General features: G+C 37.9%; 1 protein-coding gene across 50 annotated transcripts in view; it reads right to left on the bottom strand.

The window, feature by feature from the left end:
* Positions 1-27,883, bottom strand: part of LOC141132494 (protocadherin gamma-C5-like) — a 751,191-nt gene that overhangs the window by 31,737 nt on the left and 691,571 nt on the right. The window lies entirely within an intron of this gene.

Genomic DNA, 27,883 nt, shown 5'->3' with positions numbered 1-27,883 from the left:
TCATTCATATACCATTTTTTGGGAGCTGTATCAATGCACTGGGGACAACTCTGTGTTGATAATAGCAGGCACCTTGTGAGCCCTTCTGCAAAGTTTCTGCATTACTTTGCTTAATTGGTAGTTAATATAGGCTTACATTAATGGTTTGGTAAAATGTCACAGGGATCAAAAAACAGACTTTGAACATAAGTTCAAAGCTAGTGTCCAAAGAGCAAAGAGGAAAAGCTATGGCACACAAAAATGAAGCTGGTAGTCATGCTTTTATTGCACGTCTACCAGTCACTGTTATATTCTAACCACTGACTCCAAAAAAAAAAAAGGTTCAGGTATTAAAACAATAACTTCTGAGCCATTTATAATAACGGGAAACAAGCAATGAAATGCATGGCTTGGAAGTCATCAGTACAGATTTACATTATTGGCATGTTAAGATATCACAGGTATCAAAGACCAGAGTTTGAACGCTAGCTCCAAGTTGGTGTCCCAAGTAGAAAGAGGACAAACTGCGGACAGACCAAAATTGAACTGAAAGTCTGCGGTGTGACTGCACTCCTACCAAGCAAGTACTGTATTTCAACCACTGCCCCCCCCCCCCCAAAAAAGAAACAAAAAGCTCCAGGTGTATGGAACGCTCTATAAACCTGTCACAAAATAGGAAATGTTTTCATTCATTTTTGACCTTATTAGAGTTTTATTTAACTATCAGATGCATAAAATTTTGACCTTGTTGTACTATTGGCTTGTAATTCATCTGTGTTTTATAGCAGCTTGCCAATGGTTTTGCCATTTTGCAAACACACACGTGCTTCAGCTAGCAATTTGGGAGAAAAAAAAGGTCCCTGTGGACCACAGTGTGCCAGACTATGTATGAGGAATGCCCACACTAAAAATATAAATGCTACAATGGCAGTCTTCCAGCTGGACAGATAGCAGAACTGTCTTGTCATATATACTACTTGCAACGGGGAATTCACACACCACAAGCACAATCAGAGATGTGAAGTTTAAGTACCTCATCTATTGACAATAACAGATACTTAGAGTTGTGATGCTTTTGAAAATAGAAGCCTGTACAGTATATGTAAATTAAAATAGTTATATATAAATAGTTACATACACTTATATTATTAATCTTTTTTGGCAGGCACACAATAGGGGGCAATTATTAAGATTGGAGCAGACAGATTCTGGAGTAGCTGTGCATAGTAACCATTTCACTTCCACCTTCAGGTTCTTCAGTTAAGCTTTAAAAATGAAAGCTAGAAGCTGATAGGTTGTCACTCATAACTGGTCCTGATTCTGTCTGTCCCAGTCTAAGTAAAACCCCCATAAATATATTTTTTAGCAAGTATATCCCATATAAGATGCATCTTATTTTATATATATTTATATATACATATACCCGCATACCAGGAGCAATAGCTTGTGTGCCCAACACGTGTAGTACAACATACACAATGAATTATTCATACTACCTTGTGCATTTAAAGCGGAAGTAAACCCAACATATTCATATTTTCAAAAAACAGTTAAATTCCCAGCATGCCAGAAATGCTAACTGTCATATTGGCTGTGCTCTCAACCAAACTGTCAAACCATCCAATGGCTGGTGTCATAACTGATGTGCAGCACCATGGCAGTTGAAGATTGAACAGAGGCCGAGGATGGCAGCTTCCTTGGCTGAAAATGATCAGAGGGTTTACTTCCACTTTAAATTTGTCTGTCTTTAAAATTTAGCCTGTCTGTTTATTTCTATCCCTAGTGCAATGTCAGTTAGATTTATAGTGTAGCTATATTTGTTTTCTGTTATCAAGCTCCTCTGTTTTGTAAACTGCAACTTTATTTTTAAGAACAATTAACTAGTCAAAATGAATATCTTTCAACTGCTTTAACAGGTTAGAACTGTCCACATGGTTGTATAACAGTTGGGATCAGATAAAAGGTCCACACAACTAAATCAGAATAGAAGACATTTATCTACATCTGGATTGAATAATTAACTTCTGAGGGTATTTCCTCTAATTAAGTATTTAAACTTTGATTCCACATTTTATAATGTGACATAACACTCCTCTAACACTCACAGGTCAAATGTCAGCACTTAAAATGGCTTTTTCAGTTGCCATTCTGCTGACAATTTAATTACAAGCTTCCTTCAAAAAGGAAAAATGTGTTTATTTAAGCCTGTTGCCCCTTCAACTTCCTTCCAAGAGTACCAGGACACTGTCAAGTCACTATAAATCACTTCCATCCATTATTAATCCTGTTGACTGGCAATACATTAGTTAAACCTAGTGTTTCTGGGTTAGGCAGTGAGATATCCCCCAGCTGTTGCCAAAGATAGGACTTTGGAGTCCCAATAATCTGCTTAATCAATCTAACATGGCTCTGTGGAAACAAATGATATCACATAACCTGTAAGACTGCCATGCTATGTTTCATTTGTAATAAATAATGATTTGACTTATTAAAGACAGAATTCTCTGTAGACAACAAACTGAAGAGGTAACAGAAAGGACATCCTTACTACTGTTGCATGAAGTAGAATTTGAATTCTAATGACAGTAATAATTTAGATTAATTCCCAATACACATAATTTGAAGAATACTATTCTTACATCAAAGGCGTTTAGTATCTACACAGTATGTACATGTGTATATACTGTATATATATGTATATATATATATATATATATATTTGAATTGTATTGTAACTGTACTGTCTGCCCTCATGTTGTAAAGCGCTGTGCAAACTGTTATAAATCCTGTATTATAATAATAATAATAATATATTTTATTTTTTTGAACCGTGCCATTTTTCTTGCTATATTATCGAACAATACCTATGCATAGAGGCTTTTGTATGTTGTAAGTTCTTTCTGTTCCTTCTCTAATATCACAGCTCTCTGCCAATCTGTAGACAGCAGCTGTAAATACTCAGACTTTGGAGGCAAAGGGGTTGATTTACTGAAGTCAAATAGGTTGTTCACTTTTCAGGGGAATTTTCTTTTAGCTTAGTCAATGAAGTAAAGCTTTGTTGACTTCCATCATCCAATCATGTGCAAGCACAAAAGCAGTTTTCTTTTATTTGCTTTACACGTGATTGGGTATTCTTTGCAAAGTCAATTTTCACCACATTCACTAAGCTAAAGGAAATTTACCCTAAGGAGTAAACAGCCTATTTGCCTTTAGTAAACCAATCCCAACATCAGTTCTTACACAGTCTGTTCGAATACAATATTATCCCTCCTTTTCTAATTGTAACTATTGTTTTTTTATTTCAGTTTGCTGGGATCAGCCAATAGAAGGCAGATCTTTCATTTATCTGTCTGTCCGCCATTGATGGAGTGATTTTCACTGTGGGAACTGATGGTGTGGTTTCTATGAATGGAGCGCAGGGCGGAAAGGGCGTGGATAGTTGACACTTGACAAGTGCTTGTCACAGCTAACCCCCACAGCACTGGAAGATCACCAATGCAGAGATATCAGCAAGCATCCAGGGGCAGAGGACTTTGGATTTCAACAGAACATAGCAGTCACTAGCACTCTCCATGCCTATTGTTTTTTTTTTTTTGTTCTGTTTTTTTTTTCACTAAACATTCAGTAAACATAAAAAAGTCAAATAGGTCATGTATATTTCTTACAGTCTTATAATGTAATATCTATTATATGTTTACATTGACATTGATTTTCCCAGAAGTTAAATGCTCTTCTCTTTTTAAAAAAGATGTGTGGGCCTTTAGCAATAATGTAACCAGTAAATACACTTATCAAGCTCTTCACTCACTCTGCACAAGTGCCACCATTTTTAGTGGAAATGAAAAAAAAACAACAAAAACCAACATACTGTATATGAAATGCAAGAATCTGAAAAACTAAAAACTAATGTGTATGTATGGCCCTATATTTTTCTTAGCTTTGGATAGAGTAGGAAAGGATAAGAAACCCTGTCCGCTCTTTACTGCTTTCCAGGTTAGAGAAATGTCCCCTTGCTTCTTGTCATGCTGATATTATTTTACAAGAAAGGAAGTGAGGATGGCTCTCCACTAACAACACTGACAGAAATATAAATGTTTTTGCTTTTGTAAATTAGGGGAATGCTAGAGCCCCTTTCATTATTTTATTTCTGTCTCTGTCCGGTGAAGATTTTCCCTCACTTTCTGTCTGTGACCCTAATGTCAGCAGGACAAGTGAGGGGAAATCTATCTAAGATAGCCTCAGATAGCAAGTTAGAAAACCAGCTGATCAGTGCTGGCAACCAATGACTGCAAGCGCTGATCAGTGTGTTCTGGTGGGTTCTGGTGGGGTTGGGTTTACGGGTTAGTAGTCCCCCTATAGCTCAGCGGGGGAGATCAGTGCACTAACATCGTTTAGTTAGTACGGAAACCTTTTTTTTCATTCAGCCCGCTGGGTTGAATGAAATGAAAATAAGAAAAAACTTCTAGTGTGTACCTAGCTTCAGCTTAGCTTCCAATTTAAAGTGATATGAAAGGCAAAAAAAAAAAAAAAAAAAACAAATATGTCATACTTACCTGCTCTGTGCAGAAGTTTTGCACAGAGCAGTCCCAAACCTCCTCTTCTCAGGTCCCCCGCTGGCGCTCCTGGCTCCTCCCTCCTGGCAAGTGCCCCCAGAGTAAGCAGCTTGCAATGGGGGAGCCAAAGCAGGCATGCTCCCGAGCCGCTGCTCTGTGTGTCCATTCAGACACAGAGCTGTGGCTTGGCCCCACCCTCCTCTTTTCTCTTGCACATTGCTGGATCCAGAGGGAGCTCAGGAAAGTATTGGGGGGGGGTTGCTGTACACGGAAGGTTTTTTTTTACCTTCATGCATAGAAGGTAAAAAATCTTCAGTCTTTAAAGTCACTTTAAATATACCTCATACTGTATATATCTGACAGCTTTATTTCCTGTAATGGGTCCAGGACTTGGTGAAAATGATGTCATTATTGCACTTAATATTTTAACTACCACATAGGGTGGGTTGATGGGATCAAAAGCAATGTGTCTGCATTGAGAGCTGTTTGAGTACACTAGAGCTTCTAGTCAAGTTTTGGAAAAGTTTTGGCTGGAACCTTAGGCAAAACTTATGTTAGACACTTTTAGGGAGTAGTATCCATAAAAGATGCTCTTTGGGTTAAAATAGTGCTAATAAGAACATTTCTGGACATTGGAGATATTAGCTAGACTGCTGCATAAGTTTGAGAATAAGAAAAAAAAGGAATAATACATCTATAACATCAAAATAGAAAAAGATCTTTTAAAGAAGAGTCAGTACACCTGCATACAGAAAGCATCTAATTTACACATCAATACAGTTCTTGGTGGTTGTCATAGAAACAGAAGGCACAGAGGAAAGGTCTAAGATGTCGGCATGTTCTCTTCCTGTTTTCATTAAAGCAAATAATAAAATACATTTCTTTGTTTTTAATGCAGCTTCAGTCTCCCATTTTTGTTTATGCAATTTACACTTCCTTGAAGACTGGCACCTTTATTTATATATTTAAAAAAAAAAAAATCTGTATTATATGTTTAAAGAATAACTAATTTAACCATTGTAAATTATTAAACAGTCTACATCCCTGGAGTCCAATCTTTGGCACTTACTGTGTGATCCTTGGGGACCCCTGAACACAGTAGTCTGTTTTGCTTTGCCTGGGTGCTTACTTAGGTGAGTGAAGGTTTGTGGGCCAATAGCGATGGGTATAATGGGGTACTATAGACAAATAGGCTGTTAACTTTGCATAGTAAGTTGCACTTTGTAAGGGAATTGTCCCCAGAGCTTAGAGAATGTGGTAAAATCTCACTTTGTAAAGAATACCTACTCATGCAAAAAGCATTTTTGATTGGACGACAGAAGCAGAGCTTCACCTCATTAAATAAGCTCTGGGGTAAATATCCTTGCAAAGAGCAATGTTCTCTACTCAATCAACAGCCTATTTGCAACCCCTCAACCCCGTGTCTACTCCCTAGTCTCCAATAACTCCTATAGCATGTTTGCAGTCTTTTACTAGTACCATGTTTCTAGCTTCTGATCATCTCCTACTGCAGTCTCTTTTTTTTTTTCTTTTTTTTTTTGTAGAATTACTAAAAATGAACATTATGCTGCACTTGAACCCCCCCATATCAAGAAAGTTGACCTGACCACCATCAGTCTACTGACTATTGTAAAACAGTTTCTAACACCCCTCATAAAACGGAGGAAAGCTCTGCTAGACCAGACAACACACACACACATATACAGTCAGTCTATGCTGGGAGGGGGGAAGGGGGGAACAAAAATTTTTTTAAACTAGCACACATGTACTGGCCTGTTAAATTGTATTAAATTTAGAAGAGTACTAGCTGATTCTTGTTTTATCTAACTGGAACAGGGTAATACTTCTAAATTAATGACAACATGGATATTGCATCTGTGCTAGTGGCATTTGCTAATGATTTGAATGATTAATTATAACAGATGACCTCTCTTTGTCAGCCTATGTGATGAAAGAAACTGACCTTTACAAAAACAAAATCTATTCATTTGCTAACAGCAACGTGAGTTATAGAGCATTGTTATTTATTAAAAAAAAAAAAAAAAAACCTTACAAGGTCACTATATAAAGTACTGAAACACATGGTTAGGCATTCTTATTTTATTCCTAACCTTTGAAGTATGAAAAAGAGATCCATAAAAATGTACAGTGCTGTAGACCTTATGCATCATCATCAATGTACACATTAAAATATCTTTTTAAATGTATTTCCAAATTAATACAAATGATTGCAAATTAATATTTGATTGTTTGCAGAAGAATTGCATCAGCAAATTAAGTAAATTACTCCTTCTAATCCAGCTCTAACTCCCTGCGCTTGGCATTAGGTATGTTTGCCAAAATTCCTGCTTAAGAAACTGGGACTAATTAGGCCCTGACCTTGCCCCTACTTCAGCCAGATTATAAAATATATTTATGTGTGGATAACGCTTAGGTACTGTTGGTTAGGATGTTGTATACTGGTGGGAGGGGGCAAGATTAATAAAAGTTACACTAATTCTTGAACTGCTGCCGATCAAATACTCTGATATTATTGAAAAAAAGGATTCCAGTACCAACAGATACAAGATCATTATTTTGAATTACTGCAAAAAATAAAAAATAAATAACATAATAATATGTAATATAATGTGGTAAGAGTAGCATGGGTCTGCACACCAATCTCCAATATCCAAAGTCTCTTCATGGTAAATAATAAACTTTGCTTTAGAATGTTCACTTTCTGTATGTCTAAATAATGATTAACAGGAAAAAGATGATCAAATCCAGTCTGTGTGCAGCTCCTAACATGATGCAGCTTGCAGAACCATAATACATTTATTTCATTGCAGACATATAATTATTTTGAGAAACTAAATCCCGCGTGCCAAATAGTATTCCATAAAACCAATGCTCCAAAGCCACGTCAAGACTACTTAATAAGTAAATGCATTCAAACATCAATCTACATAGCCATGCCTTTCCAAACTGCTCCTTCTCTGACAGCTATGTGAGTCAGCCAAAGTTCAGGATAATTGCACCAGAACTGTGACATCTTGGAATACATTGCGTAATATCAGCTTACAATAAAGAAACACACAGATGTTGTTTTCCTGAATGAGAAATTGGTACCTAAAAGCGCTTCGCGCTAATTCAATAAATACTAAAGAAAATACCGTACACCAGTACAAGATTACAAGCTCTTAGTTTCAAGGTATGCCTATTCATATGCAAATTAAACCTTGCTGTGTTCTCTAGTGATTTCTAGTGAGATTCAATCCAAATTATTTTAAATAGGGTCTGTTGACAAAACCTTGCAACTGGTAACCAATATTAATACAATCACAAACTCATACAAATGGGTTCATTCTAATAATTTTAGTGAGAATTAGACAGAATAGAATACAATTAACAAGTCTGTGATTGTAAATGACAAAAATAAACCTGGCTTTAGTCCAACATTCTGGGAAATCTCTATGCTCAACTGAGCATTGTTCATTTTTTTCTACAGAAAAAGATATGGTCACAAAAAATTGTGAGAAAAAAGACACAACAGGTTCAGGACATACAGCATTTCTGTTGACAGAGTTTAAGGTGACTTTAGCCCTGAACATGGCTTGGACCGAGAAGAAGGGAACACCCCAAAAGCAAATGTAAATATTAGTGCATAAAAAAAAAACTAGCATGGTGAGTACTCAGTTAATATTGTTGAGGACAGACAAACTGCTCATCTCTAGTTCAAAATGATGAGAAATTTAGCTAGCTGCATTAATTGCTAATAGAGAATTCAGCTGCCATGCTACAGACCAGTAGAAAAGCTTCAGTGCCATTTAATTTTCTTGTGCTGGCAATATTTGGTCCACCTAAAAGTGAAAAGCTACTTAGGCAATCTATACAACCTGAGATTTTCAATTTGTGCAACTAGTTCAGAGTCACTTGGTCGACAATTTAGCAATGCTGGTAAAAGTGAGACAATTAGCTTGTGTAGCACTGTGAGTAAAACAAGATTGCATTATTTTTTAGGTTAAAAATACAAGCTTTCCTTATCCTCTACACTCTTCCTGTGAAAAAATGCACACTCCACATGGTGAATGTCACAATTTTACTGTAATGAGTATAGTGGAACATGCTTGTGCTCTGACACGGGTGTTTGTAGCCCAACTTAGAAGTATACAGGAAAGTGACAACGCTTCAGCTGAGTTGTCACACTACAAAAGGAAGTGCCTGTGGATATATCTTGCTGCTATGATCACAGGGAATGCTTTATTTAAAGCAGAACGTATATTATTATTATTATTAAGGTACTTATATAGCGCCGTCAATTTACGCAGCGCTTTACATATACGTTATACATTCACGTCAGTCCCTACCCTCAAGGAGCTTACAATCTAAGGTCACTAACTCACATTCGTATACTAGGGCCAATTTAGACAGAAGCCAATTAACTTACCAGCATATCTTTGGAGTGTGGGAGGAAACCGGAGTACCCAGAGGTAACCCACGCAGGCACAGGGAGAACATGCAAACTCCAGGCAGGTGGTGTCAGTGGTAAATTAAAGGTCTGAAAATTTTGATATTACATGAACATGAGTAAGAACATACTACTGCTTTAATTAGGTTTTAGATACACTTCCACTATTCAAGTGTTAATAAACACTTATGAGTACCAAAAGTTCTGATTATTAAACACACGTTGAAAATCTCTCTAGTCAATCAATGAGCATTTCCTTTTTTCACTGAAAAAGGAAATGTTCCCTCATCTTTTGGCAACTCCAGTTGTCTGCTATATCATGGAAAAAAGCTGTTTTGGATCTTGACAATACTCTGTCTGTGTAAGACAGGAAGACATTGCACAACCCATTGTTCTTGGTGGGAAAAATGGTATATATGGCAGCTCTTAATTGAGGCATTCTTATACTTTAGACGACGGTCCTCAGACAGCTCAGGGCAGAGTCAAACATCCGTGGGGAAACCCCAATAACTGTAAAGATCATTCTCAGGGTACAAAGCAACTAGACAAGTTAGAAAAACTGATTGCTATTGTTTTCCGAATGATAAGCTGACACTGGCACTCCTCTATTGCCAGGAATGCTTGTGTGATCAGAGAGTTCCTTCTATGGATAGAAGCTGATTGAAAAGGCATTGTGAGGGTTTTATATTTGTATGGTTTATAACCTTAACCACTTCAGCCCCGGAAGGTTTTACCCCCTTAACGACCAGGCCATTTTTTGCAATACGGTACTGCGTTATTTTAACTGACAATTGCGCGGTCGTACAACGTTGTACCCAAATAAAATTGATGCCTTTTTTTTCCCCACAAATAGAGCTTTCTTTTTGTGGTATTGGATCACCTCTGTGGGTTTTGTTTTTTGCGCTATAAAGAAAAAAAGACTGACAATTCTGAAAAAAAAAAACAATATTTTTTACTTTCTGCTATAATACATATCCCAAAATAAAAAAAATCAAATTTCTTCATCAGTTTAGGATAATATGTGTTCTTCTACATATTTTATTCTAGCACTGATCACTGTATTGTGTCACTGGTCCCCAAAAAGTGTCACTTAGTGTCAGATTTGTCCATCGTAATGTCGCAGTACCGCTAAAAATCGCTGATCACTGCCATTACCAGTAAGAACAATAAAAAAGTCCATAAATCTATCCCATAGTTTGTAGACGCTATAACTTCTGCGCAAACCAATCAATATACTGGGATTTTTGAAAAGTAAAAAAACCTCAAGAATGGGATTTTAAAGACAATTATGAAAAGGAAAAAGTATATAATAAAGAAAATGATGTATATAAAAAGTAGACCTTATTAATATAAAATTCGAATCATAAAAACAGGGTTCTTATGCAAACAAACCACAAGAAAAACATATGTACATGCATAAAGAATATTACACAATTATAGACAAAGGTGGTAGACTCCTACTCCATAGAACCATCAAAGAGGGTAGCCTAGAAGGTGAGTAGTGTAAAAGTCCAACGCGTTTTGAAAAAGTACATACAATTATAATCTTCATCAGGGACTGTTACCACCTCTGAAATATATAGAATACAATATTAATACATTGAAGTACACAATTCGATTTTGCTATTGAAACATTAATTATAGTGTATAATAAACACCTATCAATACAAAAACTATTCATACAATAAACTTACATATCAAATAAAATTGGTCTGGAGAAAGAATTCCCTCAACACCCTTCAGGACGAGTTCTGTGTGTTGAGGGAATTCTTTCTCCAGATCAATTTTATTTGATATGTAAGTTCATTGTATATGTATTTTTTGTATTGATAGGTGTTTATTATACATTATAATTAACGTTTCAATGGTAAAATCTAATTGTGTACTTCAATGTATTCATATTATATTCTATATATTTCAGAGGTGGTAACAGTCCCTGATGAAGATTATAATTGTATGCACTTTTTTGAAACGCGTTGGACTTTTCCACTACTCAACTTCTAGCCTACCCACTTTGATGGTTCATGCCTATGTAGTAGGAGTCTACCACCTTTGTCTATAATTGTGTAATATTCTTTATGCATGTACATATGTTTTTCTTGTGGTTTGTTTCCATAAGAACCCTTTTTTTATGATTTGTAATTTGTATTAATAAATTCTACTTTATATATATATCATTTTCTTTATTATATACTTTTTCCTTTTCATAATTGCCTTTAAAATCCCATTCTTGAGGTTTTTTACTTTTCAAAAATGCCAATATATTGATTGGTTTGCGCAGAAGTTATAGCGTCTACAAACTATGGAATAGATTTATGGACTTTTTTATTGTTCTTACTGGTAATGGCAGTGATCAGCGATTTTTAGCGGGACTGCGACATTACGATGGACAAATCTGACACTAAGTGACACTTTTTGGGGACCAGTGACACCAATACAGTGATCAGTGCTAAAAAAATGCACTGTTACTGTATAAATGACACTGGCTGGGAAGGGGTTAACATCAGGGGAGATCAAAGGGTTAAGTGTGTTCCCTGGGAGTGTTTTCTAACTGTGTGGGGGGATGGACTGAAAGGAAGAACACAGAGATCGATGTTCCTGTTTACAATGAACAGAAGATCTCTGTGTACTTCCCTGTCAGAACGGGGATCTGCCTACAGAGGCAGATCCCTGTTCTGCCTCTCTGTGGAACGATCGCAGATGGCTGCCGAATCGCTGAGGAAGTCCACACGGACGATACGTGTGCGAGGGGCTCTGTGATGTCAGTACAGCCACCCATCTGGTTCATTTTATGCTGTATACTCCTGCACTGGGAAACAGTGCTTGCTTTGTGAGTAATATTTTTCTTATTTAATAAATTTTATACCTTTTCGTATGGAGAGCACTATATCCTGTTATTTTTGTTCTTAACATGATATATCAACCGATGAGACTGAATTTGGGATACTGCCTGTGGACCCCTATCTCCATAATCTACCCTGTGGAAGGGAATGCATGAGTGACCTTGCTTTTAACACAGAAGGTCCACTCAATAAGGTGAGCAGCCTAGACCCTTGGTGGAGGTTCACATTGGTGGTGATACAACGAATACAATCTTATCCTATCACTGCACCCTTTCCTTGCCAACTGAGGGATCCCCCTTCTGCAAGTAGGCAGCTTTTGATCTCCTCGGACTAAGATATACTTTTTGGAACTTTGCCTTATGCGTTTTATTTATGTACGTTTAATATGTACATTTTATGTGTATACATCTGACCTGTATTGAGCGCTGCACTGCTATATTTTGTGTATTGCAGTATATAAGTGGTTAATAAAAATGATTGGAAAAGAAAAGGCATTGTGTGATGCTTAGATCATGCACTGCCATCCAACCTTTTTTTATGTTTATTACTACAGGTACTTATATAGTGCCAACAATTTATCCAGCACTTTACATATATATTGTACATTCACATTGGTCCCTGTCCTCATGGAGCTTACAATCTAAGGTCTCTAGCTCACATTCATACATACACATAATAAGGGGCCAATTTAGATAGAAGCCAATTCATCTACCAGCATCTCTTTGGAGTCTAGGAGGAAACAGAAGTAGCCAGAGGAAACCCACGCAAGCACAAGGAGAACATGCAAACTGCAGGCAGGTAGTTCCATGGTTGGGATTCAAACCAACAACTCCAATGCTGCCAGGTGGAAGTGCTAATCACTTAGCCACTTGGCTGACCACTAACTTTAAAGTTAGATCCTAAACCCTTGGTTAAACCCCACACTGTGATCAACCACTGCTACTTAGCAGTTTACTGTTTTTCGTGCACCTTAAAGGAAACAAGTGATTGAAACTGTAGAGTAACACAGCTTGAAAATATGTAATCAAAACCCACTGGTAATTTAGTTCTTGGTGGGTCATGTAAATGTGGGTCGTTTCGTCAATTGCATTGTAATTCAGGCAAACACAGGATTTGCCATAGAACTGCAAATGTTACTGACAAGGGCAATTCAAATCAATTCATTTTAATGATAAATGATGTAAGAGTCAAAGGGCACTGATGACAAGCAAGCATGATCAATATTATTATGTAAGAAATGATATCAGATTTGTGTGTGAACATCAGTAAAAAACAAAGATAAAAGCTGAAGCAAAGCATTGGTGCTGTCAAAAATGAAGGTATTAATTCATGTAGAACCAGCATTTATCACAATGCTTTACAAGGAGCAAAACATAATTAATTGATGATCTACTCAAGCCTTTAATAAAAGATTCTACAGCAATCAAACACATACAGTCTGTGGCTAACTGATATCTCAGTACATTTTTTGATTGTGGGATGAAACCCAAATATATAGAAAAATCATGCAAATACCATGCAGTCATGTGTCACTGGGTTGAATGCCAGATTCTATGGCACAACGCTAATTATAAAAACATGTAGTTCACTACCACTAAACTACACAACGTTGTTTGCACCTAGTCTGTCCATAGTCTGTACTGTACAACATGTCTGCAGACCTGACTGAGAGGAATGCATCTGCTCCACATACCTGTTTAAATCAGTAGTGCTCACTATGTAAAGGCAAATAGGCTTTTACTACTTTGCATGGGAATTTCCCCTCTGCCTAAAGAATGAGGTCAAGCTCTGAAAACTTCCATCATCAAATCACATGCTAGCAAAAATACTGTGTTTTTTTTTTTTTTTTTTTGCATGTGATTGGGTATATTTTGCAAATTAAATTCATTTAGGCTAAGGAAAAATCCCATTGCAAAGGGAACAGCCTATTTGCCTATAGTAAATCGATCTTAGCGTTTTACAAGAAGCCATAAATTATACATTTTATACTACACTGCTGTCATGCATTCACTAGAGAAAATAATTACAAAACACTGAGAAAAAAGGCAGGCCCTGCATTTGGTATGTGTTAATATAGTTTAAAAGTACAGTTATCTTTTATTTCTCATAATGATTCTCAAGCGCTTTTAGGCTCAACAGGTGAATGTCACAGCTGTCAGATGACAGGTCTAGACGTGTTTGCTCATTAGTAACTTTGCAAGCACTTAAGAGTCTTTTAAACTAATGCATGTCTACAATCATTTTTTATGAAACCAAAATTTCAAGCTGTAATAAGGAAAATGTTATTCTATGAGGAATCATATAATACAATAAAAGGATCAGCTGGGACCAAAATAGCGATTAGTTCTTGTCCATACAAGTTTAATTGTCCATCTACACTTAGTGATGGAAAAAAAAGAGTAAAAAGCTATATTTATTTGGTTAAACGTATGTTTAAATATAAATGTGTGGAAAGCAATAAAATAAGCCAGGCAAGACTAAACACTGAGCAGTCTCCACATGTAAAACAAGTGAATAGAATTAGGCAAACCCACTGGAAATGTGCCAGCTTAATTTGTATCTTGTTTAATCTGTGTATGTGGAAACTGACTATTAAGCAAAACGACATAGAATAAGCAAATACCAGTATAAACATAGAACACAAGTTGAATATTAGCATCTTATTGTAGGTTAAGGCCTAACTTAATGTGATGTTTATGTATTTAGGGATAAAATTAGAGCTGGAAACACATTTCTTGGGGATACATGGCTGTGCTTTCAATAAGACCACCATGCTTTGTGTTTACTCAGCCCAAATGCACCAAGACTATGGCTATATTATTCCAAGCAGCATCTAAAATGGGTACTGCATGATGCTTAAAATTATGCAGCCTAAGGGCCGGTTCCCACTGTTGCGATGCGGGAACGCTGCGAATCTCCTGCGGGTTCCCGCATCGCATGTCTCAGGCAGCAGTTCACACTGCCCTATGCGAACTGCTGGGAGTGTCAGGTAAAAGTTAATGACACCCCCAAATCAGTTCGCATATCGCAGTTCGATCTGCAAACTCGGACAGGAATCGGATCGCATGGTGTGAACACCCGTGCGATCCGATTCTGCTGCGGACCAAAAAAAGGGTCCTGTATGAGTTTGGTCCGAATGCGATGTGAATTCAGCCATACGATCTGTATGGCTGAAATCGCATCGCACAGAGATCGGATGTGATGTGCACTGCAGTGCGGTGCGAATCACATCTGATCTGGGACATCGCAGCAGTAGGAACCTAGCCTTAAAAACAATCCCACCAAAAACCTGTTCAAACTTAATTGACCAATTCTACCTTCCATTTTAAAGATACACCCATTATGCTACCCCCAGTCAAAATCATCATATATTTGACAAAATATCTGCACAAGAACATAACTTTCAAGTGTCTGTGCCGTAAAATGATGTGACATATGAGTGCTAAATAATGACAATAATAGCAATACAAAAGGAAGCCCCAGATAGCAAAAAAAACAAAAACTAGCTAACAGGATGGGTGGGTGTCTCAGCATTCCAAATTTTTAGTTACTATTAGCTGTTATTACCTCTATACATACTGCAGACAAGAACCAAGTGTGCTAGGATAGCACTGTAGCATCTGTCCCAGTATCTGAAGTGGCATAATTGCCTTCAAAAACAACTGTACAGAGATAGCAAGAATTGACCTTGGTCTTTAGACTTATACCCAAAGCATTTCTAGGCATTATTTATTAATTTTACAGAGGCTCAGAAAAAGGTACATTAAGCCCCATACACACGGTCGGATTTTCCAACGGAAAATGTGTGATAGGACATTGTTGTCGGAAATTCCGACCGTGTGTGGGCTCCATCACACATTTTCCATCGCATTTTCCGACACACAAAGTTTGAGAGCAGGATATAAAATTTTCCGACAACAAAATCCGTTGTCGGAAATTCTGATTGTGTGTACACAAATCCGATGGACAAAGTGCCACGCATGCTCAGAATAAATAAAGAGATGAAAGCTATTGGCCACTGCCCCGTTTATAGTCCCCACGTACGTGTTTTACGTCACCGCGTTTAGAACAATTGGATTTTCTGACAACTTTGTGTGGCCGTGTGTATGCAAGACAAGTCTGAGCCAACATCCGTCTGAAAAAATCCTAGGATTTTGTTGTCGGAATGTGCGAACAAAGTCCGACCGTGTGTACGGGGCATTAGAAACACAGAACATTCGTTTTATTTTTTTAATGCATTTGATCAGGTACTAGAAGTACAGAGGGGAGGACTAGAAGGCTGAAATATATAAAAATAATACCATTTTGTTCGTGAGTTTAATCACTACTTTAACAATAATAAAGAAGAAATAAACGTGTTTTACTGCAGCTAAACATCAATAAAAATATCTTCAGCTTTATTTGAAGTGCTTGAAGTAGTAAGGAGAAAAAAATGCTTACAAAAATGCAATTCCAAGTGATTTTCTTTAAGGTAAAACTCATTTTGCATAATTCTTAAAGTGGTTGCAAACCCAGTACAACCACTTTTACCTACAGGTAATCCTATATTAAGGCTTACCTGTAGGTGCTGGAAATATCTCCTAAACCTCCACGGTTTAGGAGATATTTACAATATACGTTTGCGCCAAAGTCATCGGCGCATGCGCACTTTAGAAAAGGCACGATCGTGCCATTTCTAAAGGGATTGTGTTGTGACTGGTGGCTCCCATGCGCATGTGTGGGAGTAACGCCACAGAGCCAGACTCCGCGGCCCCGGAAGGAAGAGGGGCGAAGATGGACGCTTCCAGCTAGCAGGGACAGCGGTGACATTGCAGGCTTCGTTTTCAGGTAGGTGACACATAATGGCCTACTATAGCCCATTATGCTTTAACTTTGCAGGGAAATAAAGAGGAAGTAAAACCCATCAGTGTTTACTTCCTCTTTAAGTGTGGCAATGAGATGACAGGTTTATTTGGACAGTACTTTAGCTGACACCACAATTTTAGAAATGCAAAATATGGAATTACTTTGTACTTTATTTAAAGCCAACATTAACAGAAGCCGTGGTAGAATATGTATAGTTTTTATTTATTAACATATATACTGTATTAACATTTGGATTGTAAATGTGTCACTTCTGCCACTGTGGATCAGGTTAGAAGGGAAGTAACACAGCTCTACTGCAGCAACAAATCATACTTGTGATCTAATATTTTTATAATATACAACTATTATTTCTTTACCTGTACATGGACTGTTGATGAGGTCATCATCATCTCTTGCAGTCAGGTGCAAGGCATTCCTAATACTATAAAATAAAACTGTACCACAGGAGATGAACCAATCAATTTTGTGTTAGAACCATGCTATCACTAGCAGCTAGGGTCCTGGTGCACAACCTGTGCTCATTTGGTACTTATTGTACATCCCTGCAGACAGTAGTAGTTTGTGTTTTCCTTACTTAAAGTGGAGTTCCAACCACTTTTACAACTCTTTAGCATCCCTCACTAAACTGTGCAGTGTAAACGAATTGGATATATATATATATATATTTTTTTTTTTTCTCAGCACCTACTGTATATCTGCTGTATTCATTTTTCACTTCCTCTTCCCTGGCCGTGGCCCATCGCATCATTTCCTGTTTGCAATGCCTTGTGGGAAGGGGCGGCAACTTCCTCTGACACTGCCGTTGCTATGGAAACCTGACCTGAAACCTATTACACTGCTTGTGCTGCACTGAGCATGTGCGAGATCTGCAAGGATGAGATCCAGGAAGAAATACAGTCTGGCTTCAGATGCCCACACTTAAGATGGCCACGGCCTGCTGTAAGTTTATAAAATAACAAACTACTGCTATAAACTAACAAAATAGACCTTAGTTTACAGACTAACTTTACTAGAATACATTAAGCTTGTGTATTATAGGGGTATTTTTATTTAAAAAGCATAATTTTGGCCGGAACACCACTTTAAGTGCTTACTCAAGAAGGAAATTGTTCTGGTTTCTAGTAGTTAAATGGCTTGGTTTATTTATTTCACACTATCTTACTTTTTTCTATGTTGTCTATCCCTTTTCCCTTTTTATGCCCCCCCCCCCCCACACACACACTGATTTGTACAGGAGGTATAATACCAGAGATTCCTCTCAGTCTCTTGTAAAATAAAATTGTAACTATAACTATCTTCTTGACTTTTAAAGCATGTCCCCAGTCTCCAACAACTTCTTTATCAAATTGCATAGCCTCTGAAATCTTTGTTCATCTTCTGTACCATATCTACAGTCCCTGATAGCATACCATTCAATAAATATTATTTTCAGCCCTGTGGTCACAGACTTGAGTCCCCCTCATAAGGCTTAACTACCACTGGCTTGAGGATTTGAGCACCTGCATTCCCCAATCTCACCTTACTATTGCATCTCATAAAAACATCCAGTAGAATTAACTGAAAAAGTATGAGAGGACATTTTATTAAATACATGGTTGGGCAACCCAAACACTACATCCCATATAAGCTTTAATGTGTTTATGTATTCTTAAATCCTTTTAAAGGAGAAGTCCAGCCTGAGCTCGTTTACTCTTCTCCTATGGGTCACAGGAGTGCAATTAGTTTTGCACTCCTGTGACCTGTTTTCAGCACAGAGTGGTCTGAAGTCCGCTCTCTGCTGACATCACAGGAATCAGTCCAGGCATCGCATCATCACGACAATAAAGTCTGGATCTGCCAGGTGCCTGGACTGATGCCTGTCTCAGCCTCTCAGTCTCCACAGCTTATCGCTCCAATGAGCGTGGAGGAGCAGAGAGGAGAGCTGCTGACTGACAGGCAGCAGCTCTCTGCTCAGGGAGCTGTGAGAACCGAGCCATTGGTGATGTTCGATGGTTCGATTCTCAGTGCAGAGGCGCCGGGGGGCATAAGCAGCATCGGATCAATGCTGCATCCACCTAGGTAAGTATAATGGGTAAATAAATTTTTTTTTAAAATGTACCCTTTTTAATTGGCATTTTCATTGCAGTATTACCTGCCATAAGGGTCTTTGTTCAGACACATGTGCCTTAATGTTGTGCTCCTGCATTGTCACCCCCTTAAACAATAGCTGCATAAAAGCTGCAGGACATTAGCAGTACTGAGAAGAAACAAAGGATAAAAAAGGTAAAAACAATATTTTAATAAAAAAATTAAAAAAAAAGAAGGTAATTGTTTATGATATGCAATGCTTTAGCAAACTTAATGTCATTTGTTTAGGGTTTACATCTGCTTTAATAAGCCTATCACTCATGTAAGCATTAGCATGTTACGTAAAAAAGTGCCTGCGCTCATTTTGCGTCTTTACAATTATTTGGGTACAAAACTATGCAATCCATAATGTACTGTGATCAGATGGCAATGTGGCTGAAGTGCTCAAGACTAATTTCTAGATTAGCTCAGAATGGCTGTTCATTAAGAACGTGTACACTGGGGAATTTTTACAGACAATATGGAGATTATTGTGGGTATTTATAGCACTGCACCTGTGCTAATTCAGTTTGAGTTACCAAGCTCAGGATGTCAATAGAGCAATAAAATGTAGGACATAAACTCTACCAGGCCATATAAAGAACACGCATGCAAAGTGTGGTAAATCAGGGCAAACAATCTGATATTACCTTTAGCTTATTTATACCAGCCATAGAAAAGAAAAATATCTGCTTGCTGACTGCTTTGTGTGACTGCATATTGATCCTTACTATATTGAATATACATGTACAGCATTTCTGCTGCGTTCTACACACTTGAAATACATAAATATGGATTCCAACGCAAAAAAAAAAAAACATGGATGTCTTCAATGCTAAATGTTTTAAAATTCTATTCAGCCAGCCTTGTTTACTTGGGTACCACTGCCAAACATTATGCCCTGGACCCCTGTGCAGATGCCGCTGCTAAGCAACACAACTTTGTCAACGACCCACACCAGCCTGTGACTAAACAATAAAGAAGCAGCAGCTTATTAATGAGGTCATCCCTGTGGGACCCCCTCTATAAGCATGTTCATAAAGTTAGAATGAGGCCCATGAGGAACATGCATTGAGCCTTTCGAATATGCATGTCACCTGCTACAGTAAAGTATGTTAGGGTGCAACACACCACACCATACGTTACTGCTACACATATGTTGGAATGGACTCTGAAAATACTATATAAAATATTACAGACCTTATGGGCTCAGCATGCTGACCCTCCATCTCCTAGAATCCTGCATATTTATAGCAAGCTGATATCAGTATAGAATTCAGATACTTATACTAGTTCACATCGGCTGATTTACTAAAGGAGTAGGGAATGGTCACTGAATTTAAGTTCCCATAGCTTAGTGAATAAGGTGACGATATTTACACGCCTATCATTCAATTATGTGCAAGAAAAATCCTGTGTGTTTTTTTTCCTTTATTTTCATTGCACACGACTGCATATTCAAAGTGAACACAGCTTTAGCATGTTTACTAAGATAAGTGAATTTTGCCTACTGCTTTAACCACTTCAACCCCAGAAGGTTTTACCCACTTCCTGACCAGGCCATTTTTTGCGATATGGCACTGCGTCGTTTTAACTGACAATTGCATGGTCGTGCGACGCTGAACCTAAACAAAATTGATATCCTTTTTTTCCCACAAATAGATCTTTCTTTTGGTGGTATTTGAGTACCTCTGCGGTTTTTATTTTTTGCGCTATAAACAAAAAAAGACTGACAATTTTGAAAACAAAACAATATAGCTATAACACATATCTAAAAAAAAAAAAAAAAAATATGTCTTCACCAATTTAGGCCAATATGTATTCTGCTACATATTTTTGGTAAAAAAAATCCCAATAAGCATATGTTGATTGGTTTGGGTAAAAGTAATAGCGTCTACAAAATAGGGGATATATTTAGGGATTTTTATTTATTTTTTATTGTTTTTACTGGTAAAGGTGGCGATCTGCGATATTTAGTGGGACTGTGACATAGCGGCAGACAAATCTGACACTAAGTAACACTTTTTGGGGACCAGTGATACCAATACAGTGATCAGTGCTAAAAAAAATGCACTGATCACTGTATAAATGACACTGGCAGGGAGGGGGGTAACTACAGGGGAGATCAAGGGGTTAAATGTGTTCCCTGGGAGGTGTTTCTAACTGTGGGGGGGGGGAGTGGATTCACTGGAGGAAAAGAGAGATCGTGATTCAGCTTAGCTGAAACACAATCTTTCTTTTTTCCTCCTTGACAGACCAGCAGTGTGCTTTGTTTACATCGGCTCACTGCTGCTCCGTCTCTCTTGTGAACCATCGGCGGGTCGCAGCGGACATCGCGGCCGCCGGACCCACTGATGTGTCCAATCACAGCTTGTCATAGCGGCGGGAGTCTATGGCTCCCACTGCTGCCTGTGTGTCCAGTGTGGAGAGGAAGAGAGGAGAGCAGGGCTGCAGTCGATGGATAGAGGACTCAGGTATGTGTTTAGGGACAAGGAGAGAGGAAATTAGTATTGGAGCGTTTTTACCTTAAAGCAGTATTAAAACCCAACAACAAACATGTATTATATTGCAGCTCCCCAGGAAATACATTAGTTACAGAGATGGGGCAAACCATTTAACACTGACAGGGGTGTTTACAATGATCCATTTTTATGTATTTATTTATGTAAAACCTTTATTCCAAAAGGAAAAAAATCAGTTTCCTGCAACTGCTTACAAAGTATTAACTGGAGTTTGGTTACATGTTTTAGTGTATTTAAATATGCTAATACATATAACACTCCCCTCCCCCAGGCTGACAATGCTGCTGTCCAAATGTGCCCCCTGTGCTCATTCATCCAGAGTAGGGGCACTCTAATACAGGAGGTGTGTTATTGGCCAGATCCCTAGGCAATAACAGAGGGCAAAAGCCTAAATAAAGAAAACAAATGCAGCCACCACATCTATGGATTTGTAAGCTGCAATATATTATACTTTTTATTTTTGGGTTTCAAAAGTGATTTATTAATGCATAGAATGCATTAAGTTAAAAATGTTAAGACTTTAGAACCACTTTAAGTTAAAAAGCATGCTATTATACTCACTGTGGAACCTAAGGGGTAAATCCTCTGTATTGTGTAAAAAAGGCTGTTTGATCCTGTCTTCTCTAATTCTCCCCTTCTTCCACTGTCCCCAAGTCATCTCCTCATAGTACAGAGCCTTGGGGGCAAGCTGCACATGCTCAGTTTGTTGTGAATTGCTAGAGAGTTTCTTTTTTCTCGGGAAAGTGCATGTGATCAGCACAGGGCCAATCAGCACTGTCCAGACAGAGGGTCAGGGGTCCTGCAGCCTCAAAGGACAATCAGGGGAGAATGAAAACTCCTCCCCTTTAGCTTTAACCAGACACTGATAGAAGTCACAAGACTGCTCTAACTGCTGACGAGAAAAAAGTATTTAGCAGTTTATATTTAGTAAAACTTTTGCATTTCCATGTTCTATTTACTGTGGGAGACCAGATAAAGTGAATGCAGTGTCCTGGGTTTAGTAACACTTTCAGCACCATAAAATCCAAATATAATCTATATCAATGAAATCACTCTGTTGAGAATTGCGATGACATTGCATCACATTTGATACTTGCACATGGTTGACAATGATATGAGTTAGGCTTAAATTAATGTGTATTAATGTGTCTATCTATCTATCTATCTATCTATCTATCTATCTATCTATCTATCTATCTATCTATCTATCTATCTATCTATTCTTCCCGTTTATCCATCCATCCTTTCCATGTCCACCTCCAAAAACATTGCTATGCTCTGTGTCACCATAGGGTTATTTTCTATATCTGTGGTCCTGGTAAGACTCGTGCTTCAGTTCACACACATACATATGTATACAACCTCCTCTCCTGAGGCTACTGCAGATTAACATTGTTCATTATGTGCCCCCCTGCGGAGTAAACCTCTGAAGCTAGGAAGTGTTCAGGAAGTTGCCTGTTACTTTCACTGACGCCGCAAAATGTAAGCTATTCACTGTTTGTATATATTGTACCATAAATATGTAATATAATATACTAGTGCTGGCACCTTTAGTAAAGGTCTGCAAAAAATAAAATACAAAGTAGGCGGACACAAATGACAAAAGGACTAAGCTGACAAGAATTTGCCATTTTTTTCCTTTTGCAGTAGACAAGCCATGTGGAAACACTGATGCATAGCATGAATAAGGCATTATAACTATTTGCTATGCAAGGAACATTCAATATTGTTTTTTCTATACAGGATCTCACTTACAAAAACTGGGCTGACTGTATTGTATCTGCTCAAGAAAGTGAAGACGCATCCCTTTTTACAGGTACATCTCATTGTATGTTGCAGCACTTCTTTCCACTGAATCCAAATAGCCTTCAATCACACCTGAGCATACTGGAATCGCAGGCAGAATCGCACAATTCTGCCCGTGATTTCAGAATCGCGGCAAAACGCAGGGCGTTAATTGCATCCCAAACATGGTGCGATTTTGCCACGGTTGTCATGTGACAAAGCGCACTAAAATCATGGCAAAAACGCAACGCCAAACATGTTTGGCTCTGTGCCAAAATTTGGTACATGAGCTTCATTGCCGCATTTTTGGAGTGGTGGGAGGCCCATTCAAATGAATAGTGCCGCTCCAAAAATGCGCCACAAAAATACAAAAAAAGCTAAATAAAATGTGGTGCAGCAGGTGTCGCTGCAGTACACTTAGGTGTGAATGGAGCCAAGATTGCAAGGTGTAGAAAAGAGCTACTAAAGACCTACTAAACCTCTTACCTCACAACAGTGACTGAATGGGAAAATCCACTTTGAAAAATTGATCCTTCACTCAAGACTGTTTGGCAAGTGGGTGTTCATACTGGTTGCATAGTTTACAAAGACATAATCATTGTCTAACCCACCTGCAATTAAGTGGGCCAAGCAACTTCCTTGTTAATACTATGGGCACCGGAGAGAGCATGTTAAATGCTTATAGTCGCAATATTAGCAATTAGATGGCACAATTCAATGAATTATACCTAGCACATTATAGAAAATTATGATGTCTCACCTGCCCAGGCCCCCTTAGAGTGGAGAATAAAGCCTCGTTTTCACTGAACATGCTTTTCAGTTGAGGAAAATTTAAAGGCCTCATGAAGTTGATATCATTTTTATCTGACATTGTGGAATAGCAGGATTTGTAACACTGACCCTTAGGATCTGTTGGTGCCATCCTAACTTCCATATACTTCAAAGTACCATCTGAGTTCAAATGTAGAGTTGGTTGATACTGTCCCGTGTAGTGATTTGGCTCAGAATCATCTTTGCAACACCATGCTGGACCACCGCTATCTTTTTTCAGACATTTTATCAGCAATATCGTGAAGGTAATAAATGATACCGCACTTATTGCCACCAAAGAAATAATTAAATACATTGTTATTTCAGAACTGTTTGTTGAGCTTGGAAACAAATCCTGGGACTTCATATTTTCCTGGATTGTAGTATCTTCTAATGTAATGATGATTGTCACGGTAGAAGACAAGGGAGGTTCTCCATGATCACTAACTGAAATAACTAAACTATGTTCTTGATTTTCATTTTCCTGAAAACTACGGGTAGTCCTAATTTCTCCAGTTTGGGAAGATATAGAAAATAAAGATGAGTCAGTGGCATTGACAAAGTTATATACTAACCATGCATTATGACCAGAATCAAGGTCCACTGCATTTACTTTAGTAACAAAGTATCCACCTGGGGCTGACCTTGGTATCTTCTGATAGGCAAGGAACTCATCAGAATGCTCAGGGTAGAAAATTGATGGAGAATTGTCATTAGCATCTAAAATGAAGATATACACCGTTGTATTGGAAAACCGTTTTGGAGATCCAGAATCCTCAACTTTCACTGGGATTTGTAAAACCTGGACCTGTTCAAAATCAAATGAACGCTGTGCATAAATATTTCCAGTTTTTGAATTAATATATACAAAAGATGATATTGTGGAACCTCCAACTTGGCCATCAGTAATTGAATAAACTAAGCTGGAATTCTCACCTTCATCTGGATCTGATGCCAAAACCTCTACAAGTAACTGTCCAGGCTTGTTGTTTTCTTGTACAGTGGCACTGTAAGTAACTTGGGAAAAGGTGGGCTGGTTGTCGTTAACATCTGAGATTTTTAAAATGATTGTTTTTTGCGTCCTTAGAGGAGGAGACCCCATGTCACTTGCAACCAGATCAATGACATACTGGGACATTGTTTCCCTATCCAAGGTACCATCTGTAATTAATGAATAGTGATCATCTGAAGATTTAAATTTAAATGGTAAATTAGAGGGCAGCTCCAGTTTTACCTCTCCATTTGGGCCCAAATCTTTGTCATTTACACTGAAGAGCCCAACAACTGTTCCGATTGCTGTATCTTCAGGAACATCTGTCATTAAAGAGGTCAGCACTATCTCCGGTGTATTATCGTTGACATCATCAACTTCCACGTGAATAACACAGCTCCCCTCCATTTCTGGCACACCTTTGTCTTTTGCTCTGATGGATAACTCAAACGACCTAGACTCTTCATGATCAACTGGCCCAATAACAGAAATAACCCCTGTGCTTGGATTTAAGGCAAATATTCTTTTAATAGAATCTGGTGTGTGATCATCAAAGGAATATTCAATTTCACCGTTGGCACCTTCATCTAGATCGGTGGCATTAAGTTTTAAAAGTATTGTGTTAACAGCAGTGTTTTCCCTTAAATTAACTTTATAGGATCCCTTTTCAAAGGTAGGTGGATTGTCATTTAAATCCATGACAATGACATTTATTTGTGTAGTTCCAGACCTTGGGGGAGTGCCTCCATCTACAGCTGTAAGGATAAGGTGATGCCTGTCTGCTTCTTCTCTGTCCAAAACTTTTTCTAACACCAACTCTGGAATGACAGTTCCATCTTTACGGTTCTTTACAGACAGGGAAAAATAAGGACTTGGTTCCAGTTTATATTGTTTAATTCCATTGGTCCCCACATCCAGATCGTGTGCGCTTTCCAAAGTAAACCTTGCTCCCGGACTTGCTATCAATTCTGTAATCTTTAAAGTTCTTTCATTGTTTGAAAATATGGGAGAGTTATCATTTATATCCAGAATCTCTACCATGACACGGTGTAGCTGTAGAGGGTTTTCTATAACTACTTCAACAGGTAACACACAGCTTGTGCTAGAGCCACACAGGCTCTCTCTGTCTATCTTTTCATTCACTACCAAAGCTCCATTTTCCCAGTTCACAGCAAAGTATTTTCTGCTTCCCTCTGATCCCATCCTAAGCTTGCGTTTTGAGAGATCAGAAATTTTCAGCCCCAGATCTTGTGCTACATTTCCCACCACTGTCCCTGGCTCAGACTCCTCCACGACTGAATAGCGAAGCTGCCCAGAGACCCAGCCCCAGCTACAAAGGAAAAAGAAGCACTTTACTTGCCATTTCCAAGTCTCTGCTGAGTTTTGAATGTCCATAACTTAAACCTTCCCTCCAAGCAGCGTGACTGCTGTCTCCGAATCCACATGTAAATCCTAGGAATTAAGTGCATCCATGGTGCACAAAGGGACCTTCACAGAGTAGCACATTTGTATCCAACTTGCTAAATACATCCACAGAACTCTTATCAGAGCAGCAGCCTTCCTTTCTCTGTTGCTGGAGGAACGCTTCACAAAACCAGGGGGGGAGAGAAAGGATGACAGCAGAGGCTCTGTTGTGTGTTGTGTGCAGCGCAGAAGGATCAGATGTCATCTCTGCCCTCTACTGGTCACTGTTGTTATTTAATAACTGCAAACTGGAATAATATAGTGCTGTATTTACAGTCACAACTAAAAGAAACCTTCCAACTTGTACATTTTGGGAACTCTTTAGTTTTCTATGATTTCTCCTACTGCAGACTTACATTTTTTAAACAGTTTCCTCTAAAATTTACAAAAAACTGAAGTCCCAACTAAATCTCTATTTCACTAATAATAATTACTACATGAAAAATGTTGTTTAGTGGTAATCCCTATAAAACAATTTATTTAGTGTTAGTTTTTGTAATTTTTTTTAAGCATGGTTGTGTATTTTTGATTAAATACACATTTACACACAACAGTTAACACAATATTAAAGGAACAATTTTCTATGTGTATAATTTAGTTTTGAAGTCTTGTAAACAGAGAGCAAACTATGTCATAAATGAATGTCTACTTTATTATAACATTGGCATTCCTTTAATTTGACACTACCACAACTAAGAAAGCATTTAATCAAATTACAGTACATTCAGAAGTACCAAATGCAATTCCCTTTGCAACGTAGAGGTTTTATATAACAAGAATTTCAAACACAAAAACAGGATTTAAACAGGTACTCTATAAACACAAATATACTCTTTAAAATCTTCATTCATTTTTTCATCTTTAATAAAACCAAGTGCAAATCCATGCTATTCGTAAAATCCTCTTGTACTTAAAAAAGTAACTATACTATAACATTTATACAATCATCATATTTACCTTTGTTGTCATCTGAATTTGAGGGTCACTGTTGGGGGGATAATCCCTCCACGCGTTTCTTAGAGTCTACTTCATCAAAAGTAGCAAAAGAAGGCAAGTGTTAGACTACTATAGTCCAGTAGCCAAATGTATAAAACATCTGCAATAGCATTCCCTCAATGCTCTATGTTCAAAGATCCAGAGAGGGAGACTGCAAAGGATACCCCTGGATAATAGCTTATGTTAGACCCAGAAAGTACCAGTTTTGTTATTTACAATTGATACAATATCCTATATTGCCCTTCTTACCATGGTCATAACATTGATCTTTTTATATGCACATAGACTTCCCTGACCTGGGATGATTAAAAAGAGATCTGGCTGATTGCAATCTTTTGACTCACATTGGAAAGATGAGTTAACTACAGGGTATATCCTGGGTATGGTCTGATTGTTTTTTTTCTTTCTCTTGGGATTGAATGAATGTCACTATGTGCATACAAAAAGATCAGAATGTTATGACCTCAGTAAGATGGGTCTTACTGGATATTATACTAATTGGGGCTAAAAAATTGTAC

The sequence above is a fragment of the Aquarana catesbeiana genome, linkage group LG03 (assembly GCF_042186555.1).
Source record: "Aquarana catesbeiana isolate 2022-GZ linkage group LG03, ASM4218655v1, whole genome shotgun sequence".
NCBI classification, from domain to species: domain Eukaryota; kingdom Metazoa; phylum Chordata; class Amphibia; order Anura; family Ranidae; genus Aquarana; species Aquarana catesbeiana.
The sequence above is the reverse complement of the archived record's forward strand: the minus strand, read 5'-3'. Positions and strand labels throughout refer to the sequence as shown.